The following is a 6,706-nucleotide window of genomic DNA, read 5'->3' as shown; positions in this document are numbered from 1 at the left end:
TTTAATTACGGGAAGGACCAAATTGAATAAAATGAAAAAGTTAAATTCTAGTAGCTAGAAGGATTAAATAGCTATGGAATTCAAAAATTGAGGTCTTTATATGGTAATTAGACCATTAATTAAAGTTAGTAGATATTTTTGGATGATTCATCCATGGAAAATGAGAAAAAGGCTAAGGACTAAATTGGAAATCAAAATTATTAAAAGATGATAAATTATTAAATAGAAATAAAAATCATTTTTATTATCTTCTTCTCCAAAATATTCAATGGAAACCCTAAGAGAGAGGGAAAAAACTTTCTTGGCCAAATTGGGTAAGTTTTCTTGTCCCGTTTTTAGTAATTTTGATATTTTTAGAACCAAGATAGCTTAATCTATCTATTTGGGGGGTCAATTTGAAAAGTTACCAAAGTATGAAATTTGGGTCATGGATGTATATGATGAAAATTAGAAATTTATGGTAGAAAATAAAAGGTTGTTGATAGATAAAGAACTTTTAGAAAATGATTTTTGATGAAAACTTAAATTTAGGGACTAAAATGTAAAGTTGTGAAATTAAAGAAAAAAGCTGAATTTTTATTGATTCATGTGCTGTAAATTTTGTAGTGGGATTTTGGTTAGGATTGGAATAAAGAATAAATTGCACAAATTTCATTTTCTGAGCCTAGGGACAAAATGAGAATTTTTGGAAAAGTTAGGGCAAAATTGTAATTTTTCCTAGGATGTAAATTAAGTCCACTTGAATATGAAATGAGATAAATTGATGTAAAATTTACTCGTATAGATCTGGATAGACCAAATTCAGAGCTAGAACGAAGAAAGAGGAAAATGTCGGATTAGTAGATTTTACGTACACGAACATTGTCTAGGTAAGTTCGTGTAACTAAATAGTATATTTATATGCTTGAATTTGATTTTGTGTATGTAATTTATATAAATATCACACACACACACATATATATATATATATGACATTGAAAACATAACCGAAAAAGTCCGATCAATGATAAGGCCCGATAAATGATAAATGATAAATGATAAAAATGTTACTTTTATGTTTGAAATGAATATGGAATGTGTTTACTTGAATTGTATGAATGTTATGGTTGTATGAAATAATCACATGCTCGATAATGCTTGAAAAATGTTTAAATCCCGATTGAATAAATGGAAAATCGATGGATATGTGATTTCTCGAAAGGAATGAGGTCCTGCATTTGTTGCTGACGAGATTTAGCTTAGATGAGTAATCCTATTGACCTCATTATAGAAAGGATTTAGCCCGGACGGGTAATCCTAATAATAGTCCTCTCGAGCATATGTTATGGATTGGATTTAGCCTGGACGGGTAATCTAGATCAAGCTCCTTAGAGCATATGTCATAAAAAGGATATAGCTTGGACTAGTAATCCTTTGTATACATGTGTGGCTCGAAAGTGTACTCTCTAATATAGTGCCTTATGGGTATCACTGGACATGAATTGACGATCCTGATTCGTAGACCTCGAGTGTACTGCCTGTGTATCCATCGATATTCCGAATAAATTCAACGGGTAACAATTCCAGACATGGGAAGATATGAATAATAAAATGAGTTATTACACGTATTTGTCTAAAATACAAGAAAATGATGATACATGACAAGTGATATATGAAAGTATGGGATGATGATAGTTGCACATTGAAATTATTTGATGAGAATGTTCATCCTTGATTATATATTTGTACACCTCGAGTGTACTACTACTCGTGTGACATTGATGTTTCAAATGATATGAGTAAAGTTCTAACATGAAATAATCTGAACTCGAGATGAACTATTATGAAATTATACTTGTAATATAAGAGATGATTTATACATGTTAAATGAATACATGTTGTGGAAAGTATATGTGCATGGAAACTTGATTTTTTTTGAGCCCATATATATTTTGATGTTATTATGGAATATATGACTAATAAGGGCAATGAGGATGTGTGTAGGGCTTAAGGTCAAATTGATTGAATATACCTTACATCGTTACCTCGAAATAGAATGAATGGTAAGTTAAGTATCATATTATATGAACTTACTAAGCATTTTATGCTTACTTAGTTTTATTTCCCTATTTTAGAGTAAATCGAGAGCTCCTTGGATTGAAAGCTTAGGGGAGATCACTCACACTATCCATCGGCCCATGTCGGTACTATATGGTAAAGCAATTATGGTTACAATGGCATGTATAGGTTATATTGGTCATATTGGTATGTAAATGTAAATGGTTATTGTAATCTAGCTATTGGAATGACTAGTGATGATTACGTTTTGGTATATGTATTTATGTATTAAGTTTATTCTATGGAGATAACATAAGTGTTTAATATTGATTGATTGGGAAAGGTTAAATGAGTATGCTTATAAAAGATAATATTAAAAGCATGAATGCATGTAACAATATATCATGTTAGATGTTATAAATTGCTTGAATTCAATGCTTGGATTGGTTGGTAATTGGATGTAAATTCAATGCTTGGATTGGTTGGTAACTGGATGTAAGTTGGTGCAGGAATTTGGTAAAAAATTTGGGTGAAAAATGAAGCTAGAAGTGGCTTTATTTTGTCCACACGGGTAGACACATGGGTGTGTGTCTATGCTGTGTGTGACATACGGCCTGGTACATAAGCGTGTGGTTAGGCCGTGTGTTCCCTGCATCTTAAATTTGAGAAAACAAAATGCTCAGAATTAAGTACATGGGCAGAGACACAGGTGTGTGTCTTAGCCGTGTGTGCTACACGGCCTAGAACATGGGCGTGTGTCTTGGCCGTGTGAGACCTACACCTAATTTTCAAATTGAATTAAGTAACCACACAGCCTAGCACACGAACGTGTGGCATGGCCGTGTGCACAAGTCAGAGAGTTACACGGGGTCAAATATGGCCTGTAGCACGGGCGTGTCCAAGGGTCACATGGGCATGTCCCTCGGACCACACGGGCATATGAGTCCTGTAACTTAAAAAATTTTTGATTTCACGAAAAATTCTTAGAGGTCCCGGTTAAGTCTCCACTCAATTCTAGTGCTCCTATTGGACCTCGAGGGTCCATTTAAGGGACGTTATGAATGATTTCGAAATTTGAATAGTAACTTGCATGATTTATCTGTAAATGTTTCTGAAAGTTTTGGTAATGCTCTGTAACACTGTTTTGACGACGGATACGGGTTAAGGGTGTTAAAATTACCATCAAGCAACACACAACCATCAACCAAGAACATAATAAAACCATATGCACAAATATATATACAATCTAACCAACCAAGTTAATCCAACTTTCATGGCTATATACAACACCAAAACATTTAACATTTACAAGCCATTTCAAATGACCAAAATCATTATAAACTTATAACCAAAGTAACCATAATCCTATACATGCCATGTAACCAAAACATAAACTCAAAAGTACCAAAGTGATAGTAGGATAGTGTGACGTAATCTCCGACGATCCCTGAATCCAAGCTAGCTTTGAAGTCACTATAAAACATGGTAAAATAAAACAAAGTAAGCTTTATCGAAATAAACTCAAACTAATCATAAATGCACAATTCAACAATTTGAACATATTAACATGTAACTCATGTTAACTAACAAACCTTTCATATTTTCAACCTTAAGATTTTACATGTCTTCCACAAATTTCTTTGATTTAAAGCCTATACGGTTCATGTACATACTTGTACCCTCTCATATTAATCTCATACTCAAACACGTCTTTCATTTACCTATTTAACCATTCAAAATACTATCGGATACATGAAAAACTTGCACCAAAGTGCCACATACATAGCCAATGCTATCTCAATCCCATATCACATATATACTCACTCTCGAGCTATCAACGGGCCTGCTCACACAAGCTGTGGGTCAAGACATAGCTACACGGTGCTGCTCAAACAAGCTGTCAGGTAATCACAACACATGCCAGTATACTCAGTCACCGATAGGACATACAGGACTAGCACCCGGATCACAATATCACAACAACCCCTAATGACATGTCATTCGTATCCTAATCTATTCCTAAAGTTCAATCGGGATTTCCAATGCCGAATCATTGTCGACACATTTTCAAACATGTCCGTAGTCTTATATTCATAGTTTAGGCAATATCAAAGCATTTAAAATACATTTATAACGAAACTTAATACATACGAACTTACCTCGAATGTAAAAGCGATGACACGAGTCAACTACTCCGAAACCTTGTTCTTCCCTCGATCTAAGTTCGTATTTCTCCTTTCTTGATCTAAATGTAATCAAAATTAAATTATTTAATTATCTTTCTATTCAATTTGGTCCAAAATTCACATTAAGACACTTTTACACATTAGCCCCTAACGTTTCACACTTTTACTATTTAGTCCTTATTTCTTAAAAACACAAATTCATGCAATTTAACCACAATCCATGCTATCCGAATTTCAATTAGGTCTGTAGAAGCCCATATTTTCCATTTATTTCACATTTTAACCACAAAATTTCCACATTTCATAATTTAATCCCTAAATTGCATTTTCACTAAAAATCACTTAACAAAACTTGTATAACTATCATCAAACACTCATAATCTATCATTAAACATCAAAATACTCATGTATTCATCAATGGAAATATCTAAAATCTTTAAAAAAAATTCAAAATAGTCCCTGGACTAGCTAGACCTAGTTGCAACGATATCAAAAACATAGAAATCCTTAAAAACGGGACAAAAATTACTCACCAATTATTAAAAACGGGACAAAAATTACTTCTTAAAAACGGGACAAAAATGGTTATTTATTATTTTTGAAATCTGTTGAAGAAGGAATATGATGATGATAATTTGTTTTACTTATTTTAATTATCATTAATATACAAATTACTAAATTAACCTTGTTATAAAACCATTTAAAACATTCATTTTACGCCCATAAATGTCCACTCACAATTGAAATGGCCTAATTATCACTTAAGGACTCTTACTTTAAGGTTCTATAGCTATTAGATACCTTTAACTAATACAATAAAAGTTTTACATTTTACGCGATTTAGTCATTTTTATCGAAATTAGCATTCAAATGATAAAATTTCTTAACAAAATTTTCACACAATTATATTATCATGTTTTAGACATTAAAATAATAATAAAATAAATATTTTAACTTCGGATTTGTGGTCCTAAAATTATTTTTCCGATTTGACTAAAAATGGGTTGTTACAACTTATACCTCAACAACTCAAAAACAGTAGCTAAGGTTCATCCTCTCCTACATTTCTATCAAAAATCTGATGGCTTCTATCGATACAAGTTAAAACCACTAGAGTTCTATCGATACCTTGAGGACTTCTACTAAAACAAGTTAAGATAGTAGCCAAAGTTCAACATCCCCTACACTTTTATCAATATTCTAATTGGTTCTATTGATTCCAAATGAAACCTTCAGGGTTCTACTGATACAAAGGAACTTATGTAGATAGAACAAGCCCAACAATCATATTTTGGAAAGCCCTTTACCGATACAAGATTCTTTCTACCAGTACAACAAAGCTGCATACTACATTTAATGTTGGTTTTTATAGCTACGACGACTCTAATTTGTTTCTAACGGCTACAAACGTCCACAAAGTTTTTAGAGGACTTAAATACATGGTCAAGGCTCCCCTTTGAAGTCAACAAAAGACAAGAAACAAGTGCCTAACTTCCAAGAACTTAATTTTCCAATATTTGTCAATCTTTTACTAAATATTTCTTGTACATACTTGTGGGTTAAGTTTTCTATATTTTTTCAACTGTTGTAACTTTATGTAAGAGTGCTTAATTATTTATTATCTACCTTTTAGAGGTATCATTTTATTCATCATATTTTCTCTCATTTGTGAGGTGTTACGTAAGGTTTTGGGTAGAAAACCCTAAAGGGAAATGGTCTTATCTTACCTTTGAAAAGATAGAGATTTGTAAGGTTAAACCTTATTCTTAAAGGTTCAAATCTAGTGGATTTGGGAAATATTTAGTTGAGGAAAGCTAAGGTAATGGATGTAGGCAATTGAGGCCGAGCCACTATAATTTCTTGAGTCGTTTGATTTTTTCCATTTCCCAAAAACCTCTTAAAACAACAATTCACCCCCTTTTAGTGTATCTCAACAATTAGTATCAGAGCTAGAAATCTATAGACGATTTTACCAGCAAGAGAAAATATCTTCAAGTTATCCAAGATGGAAGCCACAAATCAAGAAGTTTGCTTCATGGTATTGGAGCAAAATTCCACCATATTGAGAGAATGACATCCCACCACGAGGCCTCCCTTATTCAATTGCACTAAATACTCATATTGGAGAATAAGAATGAAGCTATTCATCTAAGCTAACGACTATGAAGTTTGAAGGATAATTACAAATAGGTTATCCATTCCAATAAAGAGGGTCGAAGGTGTTATTATCGCAAAGGAAGAGAATGAATGAGATGATAATGATATCAAGAAGGTGCAATTAAATGCAAAAGTTATGCACACTCTATTTTGTGCTCTTAGTCCAAATTAGTACAATAGAGTCTCATTGTGTGACAATGCAAAAGAGATATAGGACAAGCTTGAAGTTACCCATGAAGGGAAAAGTAGAGTTAAGGAGTCCAAGATAAGTCTTCTCACCCTTGATTATGAGTTGTTTAAGGCAAAACCAGAAGAAAGAATCAATG

The sequence above is a fragment of the Gossypium hirsutum genome, chromosome A02 (assembly GCF_007990345.1).
Source record: "Gossypium hirsutum isolate 1008001.06 chromosome A02, Gossypium_hirsutum_v2.1, whole genome shotgun sequence".
NCBI lineage: Eukaryota > Viridiplantae > Streptophyta > Magnoliopsida > Malvales > Malvaceae > Gossypium > Gossypium hirsutum.
The sequence above is the reverse complement of the archived record's forward strand: the minus strand, read 5'-3'. Positions refer to the sequence as shown.